Here is a 14,579-nt window from a genome sequence, read left to right as displayed (position 1 = left end):
ACACTGTCGCCGTCTAGAGGTTAGAATAAGTTTTGCATCTAAAGTCAGTGTACGTCTCTTGTCCTGTCGTTGGCGCGATGCAAAAAAATGAGATAAGAATAAACCGTGGCTGCGAGTCATATCTTCTCTCCAAAATAAGTTTGGTTAGGGTTACGCTATGAACTCCGCAACACATCAGTTGTAAGCTTGTCACTCTGTCGACTGTATTGTATTATAGCTAGATAATATTAGGAATATTTAACTTTCGTCTAGAGTGGTCTATTTTCCCTGACGTTTTATGCAGTGAAGGAATGGGGTCGAAATACAAAAAGTCCTGCCTAGCTACAAAAACAGATGTGCTCAAACCTCATTGAATAAAGTACATAAGCAGACAAGTATATTCACATATTAAATAAATAAAAGAAACATTTTAGGCATATAATTATACCTACACACCAAATCAATAAAGACATAACTAGACATTTTTGATAGGTGGTAATGAGAAGGGTTTTTATAACTTTATGATCTGATATATATATTTCTGAGCACTTTGAAATAACAAATGTTTTTGGATATATTGCCTGAATAGCTTAATGACCCTTAAGGAACTGTTTAATGCATGCCTGATGATTTTCTAAATCACGGACACTGCCAAAGTCGTCTAAAAATGTTCAGTACTTGATTGTATCTTATGTGTTGACTAATGCTAGATGCCAGTTTTCGATTACTTCTGAACGTTCTGGACAGAGGGAAATGTTTTGCCTCACAAAGAAAATATATGGTTGAAAGCATGATGAAACTAAGAATATGATGACGTAAGCAAGTACACGGAGATCAAAAGAACAAACATTTGCATAGTCAGGGAACAGCAATAGATTAATGATGTCACGGCCAAAAGCTCACATAATTTCGTACAAAATGACAAAATTGAAAGAATGATGAAAGAATTAGGTGAGACTGTGTATGTGCAAGAATGGAGGAGAATGTTTACAGGAAGGTCACTTGGAGATAAAACCAGCAGGTGCCAGAGGGAGACAGCCCAGCCAAAGATGAACGTCAAGGCTGAAAGACGGAAAGGAAAACAACAGCCCCCACACATCGAATCGCCCATAATCAGCACCCGACCCCACGGAACCAGCTCTCACCGAACCAGCACCCACTCCCATGTAATCAAACTCTCCTGCAAACTTGCCCCACCCCAAAGACTCATCACCCATCAAACTCGGCCCACACTGGCCGACTGAATATAAGCTGACCAAAGAACCTTGAACGTTGCCTTTTCTGAATGGAGACTTTCCGCTCTTGAAGGGCCCAGCGCTGTATTGTACTTTCCTGAAGACAGAGCTTTCTGAACAAGAATTGTGATTGAACTCAACCAACCTGTGTAAGTCTAATTTCTGCTTCAGTGTCTTAGCATTTTCCTAAATCTGAAGAAATCGAACGAGCACGCAGTAAGTAAATTGGATAACAGGTGATTGGCAATGACTTTTGCCGTGAGGCGCAGATAGCGCGCTCCCTAAATTGTGGACAAAATCCAACAAATGGTGACCATCCGACGTGATTTCTTCAGAGGGAAGAGTGCATGCTCCAGGACAGGATTCTTCCTTCTCCGCTCTTGCTCAACAATATTGCAGTCTGATCAGCACAAAAGGTAAGGGGGAACCTTTTTCTCTCTCCCAGTTCAGCAATGTTGTGGAGTGAAAGCGGAATACAAAAATTAATAATTTCTGCTCTGTTTTCAGGAATGGTGGTTGTATAGAAGTGTGTGTTTGTGTGGAACTTGGTAAAAGTGATTTGTGGAAAAAATTAAAAATACAAAAACAGGTCAAGGCGTCGCTGATATAGCAGGACGGATGCCGAGCGACTCCAATAGCGTGACCTTAGAACATTATAGGGCTGTCTAAGGCGAGGGACATCTGGGATGTCCGAGTCGTGGTGAATTAAGAGAAAGGTGGTGAGGACTTTGTCTGATCAGCAAAGGGCGCTCACACCGCCGGAACTTGTGGGTTGTCCGTGACTAGCATATGGGCACCTGAGTGGCCTCAATAGTAGACACTTAGGAACTTATACTGTTGCCTAAGGTCGGGGTCGATTGGATCGGCCAGGCCACCAATACGAGTCGGGGACTCGTGAAAAGAAAAAAAAAAAGAAAAAAAAAAATGGCGAAGGACAGATGCCTGGCGACCTCAATAGTGCGACCTTAGAGACTTATATTGTTGTCTAGGGCGAAGGGTAACTGGGTTAACCAGGTCGCTACATAATTGTTGAAGTGTGTCTATGATGATGATATTGTGTGGAAAGCAGGCTTGGCTGTCAGATGGGACAGCGGCGCAGCTGAAGAAGTGAGTGATTAGTTGTGGTGCTGTTCATGGGATGGAAGTGATGATTTGTGGTTCATGAAGAACAATAAGTTGATTTGTATAAAATTGTTGATTTTATTTTGATTTCGCATGAGAGTTGGAGTCAGAAAAATGGCTTAACAAGAATTTGATAAAGAATGTATATTTAATTAGCATGAAGGTTATATCCCATTGTGTGGTGGGGTTAAACTGTAACCATTTTTGTTTTCAAAAGGGTGCGGCTCTAAAGTTTGGGCCAAACGGTCAGGTGGGCACAAATGCACATTTTGGACAGAGGTGGGGGGTTACATTGTGCGACGTGGTGATGGCGAGGCTCTCCGCACTTCAGTTATGTGTTATCAGCTGGGAAGATTGTCATGTCTATGTTGTGGGCCCGTGTGTTTGTTTATGTGTATGTTTGTCTTTGTGTATCAGTTAGTTATAAAGGATGGAATTGCGTTCAATTGGTGCACGGAAACGGTGTGCTAGACAATGGTTTATCAGATTTGCATTGTTAAATGTAAAAATTAGAAATGATAGAATAATCTGAGGGTTGTGGGCAGAAACTCGTCCAACAAGGAAAGTGCCCAGCCCTCATAAAAATGTGAGAGTAAGAGAGAACATACATTGTAGAATTGGATAAAATTAAATTATGATTGCAGATTTTAAATTTAGGAGGAATTATTGATTGGTTATGACATAAGACTATACAAGGACACATGTAAGGATAAGTCAAAGATTTGAATCACTTAGAGTTAAAAACAACAAATAAAAACAACATTGCAAGGGGGCACTTTTTATCAAAAGAACACCAAGTAAAGTATTAAGTAGTGGGCATTCGTGATTGGGATTAAATTAAGGATAAAATTAGGTCAATGATTAGAAATCAATGGTGCTCTACACAAAAAGGCTTAAATTTTAATGGGGAAATATTTGGAGTACTGTTTTGGTATACATAGGTCATGGGCCTAGTTTATTTGGTTTTGATTGTGGTTTGGGTTTATTTTGTTTATTGTTAAGGTGTTCCTTGTTATTCTCTTATCCCCTGCATTGTAAATGTTTTCTTTATGCAGATAGGTTAACAGGCTGGGAATTTAGTGAGGAGATAATTGATCAATTGATGGGGGTTAATAATTGTCCAAATCCTAGTCACATGTTTTGAGGGACCACAGCAACAACATTATATTTAATTTACAGGCCATTATTTCGTATGTGATGACAGTGTCTAGATAAGTAGACTGTTTTATCAAAAATGTGAGAGTAAAGGAGGAGGTTTGATTTGTAATCTGGCATTTGGGTGCCACTTTTAAGAGTCTGTGCAGGAACATAGATTGTTTTTGTTTGTTTTTAAAGATATATTTAACAGTTTATCTCGGTGCAGTAAGGATATAGCAATTTTGAAAGACTTAAAATTAAAAGCAAAATTACATTTTAATTCTGACACATGCCAGCTAACATGAGGATGGCAAATAAATTAATAAATACTAGCTCAAATGTGGCATGTGTTTTAAATTGGGCGATAAGACATTCACTTTCAAGCACTATCATTTAGCGCTGCGGACAACAATAACTTATGAGATGGTAAACCAAGGAGGAGTGTCATAGTTGGAACACAGGCGCTGTATGACCTATAGATTGAACAATAACATTCACCGCATATGCAACCATGTTGGTAGATTGTTAAATTACATTACAGTTTATTACAAAGGATTTCGGAACATTATTTGATGATAAACACTGGAACGAGGATTTTAGCCGTGTTAATGGGTAGGGTGGATGGATTACTCATAAAAATAAAAATAAAAAGCATTTGATTAGGGCGGCTTGACAGTAAGAGTGCGCAATGAGCAATGAGTGTGCGCAACTGATAGGATACAATATGTTAATGGGAAGATTTGGGGTGTAAGGAACAAATACTACACAGGAAGACTGATAACACGAAGATAGTTTTGTGAAATTTGTGTCCCAGTGTGTTCTGCCCTAGCGCGTGGCACAAGTCCTTGTACTCCACTGGCTGCCTCAAAATCAACAGAGGACTGTCCCTGGTCATGAGACACCTTTGATCTTTGGGAGAACAACAGGAACTATTGTCATGCTTGAAGGGGGCAAGCACGGCTCTTCACAGGACAAGAACCATACAGTTGGTGGAATACACACAGTGGCAGATCAAAAAGAAAATGGACTGAAAGAACAAAGACAAGATGGACGCATTTGAGAATGGCGGACGGTCCAGCCCTGAATCATCATCATGAGAATCGAAGAGGAGAGGCTGCGAAAGACTTGCACGAGTCACATGAAGTCAAACTGGACACATTGCTAAAGACTGCTGAAGCATTACAAAGTTGGAGTGTGGGACAAAAGGGATGGAAGTGTGTTTGGGTGCTGGGGCAGACATAACTGAGGAGTTTTGATAAAAGAGGGAATAATAAGGCTGCTTATTGACACTGAAACGGGGATAAAAAACAAAATACATAGATATGGACAGTGAAGATGCACTGACAAATTACACGACAGCGTGATCAGAAACTTTGCAAAGTGGACATTGATCAATAGAAATTAAATCATTTGAATCATACATTTTTATATGTAACTTAGCATTTCGAAGACATAATTAATCTAACTGAAATAATGAAATTTTATAATTGGACCAGTGAAAATTTGGATTCGGGCAACAGAAGGCTGAATTGCTAAACTTAATTGACCTTTATCAAAACAACAGAATTTAATTACACATCGACTGCGACTGACTTATAGGATGCATATTTCAGCTTGAAGGGGTGAGGGGCCATAAGAAAGTTGGAATTCTGGATAGTCAGCAAAATAGTAATACAGTAGGGCTTTAAATAACAAATACATTGACATGACCCTTGCGACAATTGATTTAAATGGCAATTTATGATAGGCATTTGGGGTTAGGATTAATCCATCCATCCATCCATGACTGGTGCGGCTTGTCCTTACGAGGGCCACGGATGATTAACAATAATAACTAGAATCATTCATTTCCAGCTTCTGCAGCCGGGGATCAGACCGCCAAGGTCCCTCCCTTTGGCTGCCGCCCAGCTCACATTGCCCCCGACCCCTTCGGCCCCTCCCACAGGTGGTGAGCCCATGGGAAGGGGGACCCACGTTTCCATTTCGGGCTATGCCCGGCCGGGCCCCATGGGCGAAGGCCCGGCCACCAGACGCTCGCCTTCGAGCCCCGCCTCCAGGCCTGGCTCCAGAGGGAGGCCCCGGTGACCCGCGTCTGGGCGAGGGAAAACAAAGTCCATTTATGTTTTTCATCATAAGGGGCTTGGGTGAGCCGTGCTTTGTCTGACCCCTCACCTAGGACCCGTTTGCCATGGGTGACCCTACCAGGGGCATGAAGCCCCCGACAACATGGCTCCTAGGATCATAGGGGCACGCAAACCCCTCCACCACGATAAGGTGACGACTCGGATTTTCAATAATGAACACCATGTTCAAACATAAGGGTGTCCATGTGTGCACTTGGCACCAGGACACCCTAGGCTGCAGTTCGATGATCGACTTTGTAGTCGTGTCATCGGATTTGCGGCCGCATGTTTTGGACACTCGGGTGAAGAGAGGGGCGGAGCTGTCAACTGATCACCACCTGGTGGTGGGTTGGCTCCGATGGTGGGGGAAGATGCTGGTCCGACCTGGCAGACCCAAACGCTCTGTGAGGGTCTGCTGGGAACGTCTGGCAGAATCTCCTGTCAGGAAGAGCTTCAACTCCCACCTCCGGCAGAGCTTTTCCCACGTCCCGGGGGAGGCGGGGGACATTGAGTCCGAGTGGACCATGTTCCGCGCCTCCATTGTTGAGGCGGCCGACCGGAGCTGTGGCCGTAAGGTCGTTGGTGCCTGTCGTAGCGGCAATCCCCGAACCCGCTGGTGGACACCGGCGGTAAGGGATGCCGTCAAGCTGAAGAAGGAGTCCTATCGGGCCGTTTTGGCCTGCGGGACTCCAGAGGCAGCTGACAGGTACCGGATGGCCAAGCGGAACGCGGCTTCGGCGGTTGCTGAGGCAAAAACCCGGGCGTGGGAGGAGTTTGGTGAGGCCATGGAGAATGACTTTCGGACGGCTTCGAGGAAATTCTGGTCCACCATCCGGCGTCTCAGGAGGGGGAAGCAGTGCAACGTCAACACTGTTTACAGTGGGGATGGCGTGCTGCTGACCTCGACTCGGGACGTCGTGAGTCGGTGGGGAGAATACTTCGAAAACCTCCTCAATTCCACCTACACACCTTCCATTGAGGAAGCAGGGCCTGGAGACTCTGAGGCGGATTCTCCAATCTCTGGGGTCGAAGTCACTGAGGTAGTTAAAAAACTCCTCGGTGGCAAGGCCCCGGGGGTGAATGAGATCCGCCCGGAGTTCTTAAGGGCTCTGGATGTTGTGGGGCTGTCATGGCTGACACGCCTCGACAACGTTGCGTGGACATCGGGGACAGTGCCTCTGGATTGGCAGACTGGGGTGGCGGTTCCCCTCTTTAAGAAGGGGGACCGGAGGGTGTGTTCCAATTACAGGGGAATCACACTCCTCAGCCTCCCTGGTAAGGTCTATTCAGGGGTGCTCGAGAGGAGGGTCCGTCGGGAGGTCGAACCTCGGATTCAGGAGGAGCAGTGTGGCTTTCGTCCTGGCCGTGGAACAGTGGACCAGCTCTACACCCTCGGCAGGATCCTCGAGGGTGCATGGGAGTTCGCCCAACCAGTCCACATGTGTTTTGTGGACTTGGAGAAGGCGTTCGACCGTGTCCCTCGGGAGGTTCTGTGGAGGGTGCATCGGGAGTACGGGGTGCCGAGCCAACTGATAAGGGCGGTTCGGTCCCTGTATCACCGATGCCAGAGTCTGGTCCGCATTTCCGGCAGTAAGTCGGATTCGTTCCCAGTGAGGGTTGACAAAGGCTGCCCTTAGTCACCGATTCTGTTCATAATTTTTATGGACAGAATTTCTAGGCGCAGCCGAGGCGTTGAGGGGGTCCGGTTTGGGGACCTCAGCATCGCGTCTCTGCTTTTTGCAGATGACGTGGTGCTGTTGGCTTCTTCAGGCCGTGATCTCCAGCTCTCGCTGGAACGGTTCGCAGCAGAGTGTGAAGCGGTCGGGATGAGGGTCAGCACCTCCAAATCCGAGTCCATGGTCCTCGATCGGAAAAGGGTGGAATGCCCTCTCCGGATCGGGGATGAGATCCTGCCCCAAGTGGAGGAGTTCAAGTATCTTGGAGTCTTGTTCACGAGTGAGGGGAGGATGGAGCGTGAGATCGACAGGCGGATCGGTGCAGCGTCGGCAGTAATGCGGACCCTGTACCGGTCCGTTGTGGTGAAGAGAGAGCTGAGCCAAAAGGCAAAGCTCTCAATTTACTGGTCGATTTGCGCTCCTACCCTCACCTATGGTCACGAGCTATGGGTCGTGACCGAAAGAACGAGATCTCGGATACAAGCGGCCGAAATGAGTTTTCTCCGCAGGATGTCCGGGCTCTCCCTTAGAGATAGGGTGAGAAGCGCGGTCATCCGGGAGAGACTCTGAGTAGAGTCGGTACTCCTCCACGTTGAGAGGAGCCAGATGAGGTGGCTCGGGCATCTTATCAGGATGCCTCCTGGACGCCTCCCTGGGGAGGTGTTCCGGGCATGTCCCACCGGTAGGAGACCCCGGGGACGACCCAGGACGCGCTGGAGAGACTATGTCTCTCAGCTGGCCTGGGAACGCCTTGGGATCCCCCGGGATGAGCTGGATGAAGTGGCTGGGGAGAGGCAAGTCTGGGAGTCCCTCCTACAGCTGCTGCCCCCGCGACCCGACCCCGGATAAGCGGAAGAAGATGGATGGATGGATGGATCATTCATTTCCGTAGAAATTGCGTGTGAAGGCGAAGAGGCTGAATAAAAATTCGGGGAAAGCTACAAGATTATGTTTAAATTTGGAGCGTGTTGAATTGGTCAGAAAATTGATAAAAATATAGAGAGAATTTTGTAAAATTGGGCGTGAATTTTAAAGTTGAAAATTTGAAATTTGGGGAGTGGGAAGTTTTGGAATAGGTAGGCATAAGATGAACAGTTAAAAAAAAAATTGAAATGAGTTGAGTCAGTGGAGAAAAAAAAAAAAGAAAAAAGGAAAACTAGAAGAAATTAGAAGGGTTAAAATGAAACTTTGCAAAATTTTACCGCAATGTTGGAAGTGAGGATGTGAAATTTGAATTTGAATCTAGGAGGTTAAAAGTGTAATGGAGTAAATCAGATGAATTACGTGGAAGTAGTTAAGATTAAAATAAAAGGAAGAGGAATGCAGAAGAATTTGAATAATAAAGTCAAGGCAATTCAAATTGATTTATATAGCCCACAAGCAAGTCTCAAAGGGCTTCAAATGTACAAAAATTGCCTATTTAAAATACAACAATAAGTGTGAGGGCCACAATGATGATCATGACAGCAAAAATATTTCTAATTGGTTTTGATAGGTACAAAGGGGGAACATGGAAGGTTTTCAAAATTTGTGATATAGCGTGACTCAATTATCAAGAGTAAGTATTTCTTTTTAATTCTAAGAATTGGCATTAACAAAAATGAGAACAATAATCCAAGGTTATAGTGTAAGTGGCAAGAGGAAGCTGTGTATATTTTTTTAAACATTATTTTCAGTATCATTATTTCTTAGGAGGGTCAGTAATGCTTGTGAGGAGATGAATGAAGGAACAAGGTAACAGTAAAAGGGAGTGCTCTAAAAATTTTGGGTTCTTTGCCAGAGGTAGTTATTTGGAGGGATGAATTTAAACTGAAAGCAAAATGGAACTGTTTAGTGGAAGAAATATGGGAAGGTGGAAATATTGAAGTTACAGCTCAACACAAAGTGTCAAATAGTCTAAGTGTGAGATGTGAGCAAACTAAATGGGGAGTTAAATCATGTTCCAGTATAATGCATATTGGCAAACGATGTGAGGACAGGAGACCAGACAATTAGATATTAATTTTGGATTTAAAATAAAAAAGGGAAATTTTAATTGAGAAAATTTTGCATAGGGAGGGTTCTTTTTACAATGTAATATTGTATGTTTTATGTGTGTGTTGTGGGATGACAGTTTGTCTGTAATGCTGTATGAATGTCAAGTCTGTACTTGGGATGGGGTTTGTGTATTGTGAATGGTTAACATGATTCAAGGTTGGGGTGATGTGATCACAGCAGAGGATAACATTCGTCTCACCTGAAAAATATAAAGATACTACAGATTTGAAAAAAGCAAGATTGATCAGGGCTCATTTTGGACTAAATATGGGTTTAGGATTACTCTGGGGCACTATTGACAACAAAAGACTTCAATGGAGAAGGCCCATTTCAAGATTATGACCAGACGTGACTATACCAGCATTGACAATCAAGACTCTGAGCCAAGACAGTGTATGACAACAACTCTGGACTTACCCGATAGTGTGACGAAATTTGTGATGACTTGCTTTGTTTTAATGTTTTACCTAATTGTATTGCAGCCTCTAACAGCAACCCAGGGAGCAGATTGTGCTTTCTTTGTTAAACTTGCTTTACTTTGCAGGTTGTCAACTCCAGTCTTGGAGAATTTTGTGTCATGTCTGTGAACATGCATTAACAACTAACCCCTTACTTTTCATAATGAGTTTGTAAATGTGATCGGTTTCATGACAGGCTCGGCAGGCTCCAATTTTCTATTTCATGCGTTTGACATGCGCCCGTGTGTGGATTATTTTTATCATTATGAATTTTATTTTTTGGTATTATGGATGTTTATTGTACGGAGAGCTGCATGCACAGCTACAGGTGGGTGGTGGCTTTTGTTCATACAGCCATGTGAGATGCTGCCAGTCGAGTTTCAGGGACTGAGAATTGGTGATTCCAGGCTAGGCTGGCATCTGGAGGTACACCGAAGTCCAGCTGGCGCTGGGTATGTCACCATGGACATTGTTATTTTTACTTTTTAACCATTGTGACACATTTTTTAGAATGTGTCAAAAGGGGGAGGTAGAAAAAAACAAAAAAAAAACAAAGGGGGGAATTGTGAGATTTTAAGTGTTTTCAGATTTGATGGTTTTTAAGTCTTCAACATGCTGGACGGAGGAGAAGAAGCAGCTCGGCAGAAATGAAGTGAATGGGAGACAACATCATGAGATGGAGCCAAAGCCTGGTAACAAGTGTGAGGAGTTTCAAAATAGCTTATAATAAACTGTAGACCTTCACAAGATAGGATCAAATAGGTGGGAGAGTATTAAATGTAAAAAATTAGAACAATAACATACAGACTCCAAACTAATTGGGAACAGGTGGATTATGGACGTTAAAGTTTGAATAACACATTCACGTGATGCATTTGCAGGATAAACAATGGAAGAGATTGATAAACGGAACAAATTTAAGATGATTGTGGTAGTATTATGTCGAAAACAAATAGAGTCAACAAGTTTTTTCCCTATAAAATGGTGTTTTTGCCCTATAAAATGGTGCCGTTTGGGTTTGAAGTACATAGTCGCTTCAAAGGAGGAAAAGCATGATTTAAGATACGTGATTGATCAATGAGAAGGCTATCCCTTGTACCAGGGGGGTCAAACTCATTTGTTCACGGGCCACAGTGTAGTCATAGCTTCTTTCGGAGGACCGGTATAACTGTCATACCCAAATAAATGTGTGAGCACCTCATATTATATAGAGTAAAAGCTACAAAACAAACTGACAAGTAACTCGCTTTCAAATCAGACAAAAACTGGTCTAATATTTAAAAATAAAATATTAAAAGTGAAGACAATTTGCAATTCGAGTAATGACATGAATAAAAAGCACAATTTGTTTTCGGGGGCCGCATAAAATCATGTGGCGGGCTGCATCTGGCCCCCAGGCCTTGAGTTTGACACCTGTGCCTTATACAAAGGTAAAGTAGGATTAGAATTTGATAAAACAGATATGGACATCATCATATTCCATTAGAGTTTAAATTGCTTGCAATACAATTACAAATTAGTTAACACCTGTGTGATTGATTGATTGATTGGTTTATTGATTGAGTGATCATTGAGTGACTGACTGAAGGGCTGAGTGACCGAATGGGCAATCGTTCGATGTCTGTCTATATGTATGTACTGTATATGTATGTATGTATTTCGTTATTTGTTCATGTATATCTCTTTCACATTTTCTTTCTCATCTTCCACTTCTTTCGGCTGCTCCTGTTAGGGGCCGCGACTGCAGAGCGATCGTTTCCATATCTTTCTGTGCCACCAACCATTTGCATGTCCTATCTTTGTCTCTGCCACACACTCCATTATTTTGGCCAGTAGATTTCCAAGCCTCGCTTCTAACATTCTTTCCGATAACTTCATGCTTTGCTTAATCAACATAATAACACCTCTGTAGCTACTACAGTTCTGCGCATCGCCGTGGTCTGAATTAAGAAATAGAAGTCAACACCTTTCCGGGGAACTTCTCGCTTTTTAAGAATCTCCCCTGCCATCTCTCCTTGATAGTTCCATGCTGTCACTGGAATGTCGTCTAGGCCAATTGCCTTCCACTCTCCATCTTTTACAAATGTCTGGGTATGAATTTTATCTATATTTCTTTTTCTCACTCATTGGCGGCCCCACAGAGGGACTTGTAGCGGCTCCACAGAGGGACGTGGTGTGCCAACAGAGGGACCCTGGTGGCATCAACAATTTTGGTGACCTCCGTAAAACTGAGGTCAACAGAGGGAGTGCAGGAAATGGGGTCAAAATACAAAAAGTCCTGCCTAGCTACAAAAACAGATATGCTCAAACCTCATTGAATAAAGTACATAAGTATACAAATAAATAAAAGAAACATTTTAAGCATATAATTATACCTACACACCAAATCAATAAAGACATAACTCGACATTTTTGATAAGTGGTGATGAGAAAGGTTTTTATAACTTTATGATCTGATATATTTCTGAGCACTTTGAAGTAACAAATGACTTTTGATATATTGCCTAAATAGCTTAATGACCCTTAAGGAACTGTGTAATGCATGCCTGATGTTTTTTCTCGGAATCATGGACACGACCAGAGTCGTCTTGACCGTTCAGTACTTGATTGTATCTTGTGTTTTGACTAATGCTAGACGCCAGTTTTTGATTACTACTGAACGCTCTGCACAGAGGGAAATGGTTTGCCTAACAAAGAAAATATACGGTTGGAAGCATGATTAAACTAAGAATAAGCAAAGACATGATGTATCAAAAGAACAGCAATAGATTAATGATGTCACAGCCAAAAGCTAACATAATTTTGTACAAAATGACAAAATTAAAAGAATCCAGCAGTACGACAGTGTATGTCCAACATTGGAGAAGAATGTTCACAGGAAGGTCACGTGGAGATAAAACCAGCAGGTGCCAGAAGGAGCCACCCAAAGACTCGGCCAAAGATGATCGCCAAGGCCGAAAGACGGGAGGGAAGACAACAGCTCCCACCCGAGAACTCGGCCAAAGATGATCGCCAAGGCCGAAAGACAGGATGGAAGACAACAGCCCCCCTCCACACACACACACACCAACAGCCCCCCACCTCCACACCAAATCGCCCATAATCAGCACCACTCCCATGCAAGCAGACTCTCCTTCGAACTTGCCCCACCCCGAAGACTCATCGCCCATCAATCCCGGCCCACAATGTGCTACTGAATATAAAACTGATCTAACAACCTTGGACTTTGCCTTTTCTGAATGGAGACTTTCCGCTCTTGAAGGGCCCAGCGCTGTATTGTACTTTCCTGAAAACAGAGCTTTTTGAACAAGAATTGTGATTGAACTCAACCAATCTGTGTAAGTCTAATTACTGCTTCAGTGTCTTTGCATTTTCCTAAATCTGAAGAAATCAAACGAGCACGCAGTGAGTAAATTGGATAACAGGTAATTGGCAAAGGCTTTTGCCGTGAGGCGCAGATAACGCGCTCCCTAAATTGTGGACAGAATCCAGCAGAATTTATGCAAATGTTTTGTCTGACCCTGGGCAAAACGTTTGATGCAATTTACGGTCGGAGAACTTTTCTGCCAACGCTCGAGCAAGCTTTTTAGCGTGCATGTTAGCGAGGTGTAAGCACGTCCAAAGTGTAAGTTGACGCTGAAAGAGAGCAAAAGCAGTTAGTTTTAAAAGTCTAAGAAATGGGGAAGACTCACCTTAGAAAAACGCTGCATGTTGTGGAAAAGGGTGCAGAGCAGCACGACGTGACGCTGTCAAAAGTGAGCAAGAGAATGATTGTCGCGTGCGGGAGTTGTTTATGCCCATTAGGTCTTTTATTCTGGCGTCCTTGATTACATTCAGGTGAGTAGCGCGCACACGCCCTGATCGCCTCGTTTGACGCGGTTGAGTCGCGTGCGCGCGCACAGTCAGCTGCCGTTCGCCGCGACATTATTTTATCGTATTGTTTTTTCAGCATAAAATGCCAGTTGGTCAAGAATGTTTATAGTTTGAAAAAAAAAATGTTTTTCAATTTCAGGCAAACTGATGCCCATTGAATCTGTTCTTACAGACTGAGAAACGATGTTATTAATAGTTATTCTTGATTGTAAGTTGATCTTTCTTTTTTATATACTTTTTGTTTTCTTAATGTTCTTAATGTTAATAACAGGGGGGGGCAATGTTTTCTTCTCCCGCGGGGGGGCATCTCAGAAGATGATTGAGAAGCACTGGTCTAACTGAAGTGTAATTTGGAGTTCCCTCTCTATTCCTGTAGGTGGCCTTAGAATGTCCACCTGGCGTCAGTGACACGGTTCTATTCTATATTTGCTGGTCACGGAGAATTCAGTTTCAGCAATGTGTGCAATCCTATAATAAGGTAAAGTGGCTGTTGTCGTCCATCACCAACAGCGCTGGTCAAGATCTCCTTTTTAGGACTGAAGTAAACTAGTAGATTGAAAACCACAGCTGGTGCACAAAGCCATGACATCAGCTCCTTGCCAGGTATAAAAGATACGGGCCTGACAGGGGTGGGGGGCTTTTTTACATCCATGCCTTGGGCCACTCAACTTTTTGGAAAGACTTCACTCTGACATTGGTTGAATAAAATCTTTTCCCAATCAGCCGTGGTCCCTGAAGTGCTCATTCGTCGGGAAACAGCCACCGATCACCGAGTGTTTTTTGAAGACCAGCGAAGCAGCAAAAACCATATACCACATAACCTAACAGAATATGTACACGTTACCGTTTCTCCCACTTCAGTGTTCAAAAAATATCATTCACCCGAATCCATTGAGAGTTCATTTAAAAAATGTGCCTTTTGTTTTTAAATTTAGCAGC

This window comes from Syngnathus floridae, chromosome 16 (genome assembly GCF_059516105.1).
Source record: "Syngnathus floridae isolate MCC-2025c chromosome 16, RoL_Sflo_1.0, whole genome shotgun sequence".
NCBI classification, from domain to species: Eukaryota; Metazoa; Chordata; class Actinopteri; order Syngnathiformes; family Syngnathidae; genus Syngnathus; species Syngnathus floridae.
The sequence above is the reverse complement of the archived record's forward strand: the minus strand, read 5'-3'. Positions refer to the sequence as shown.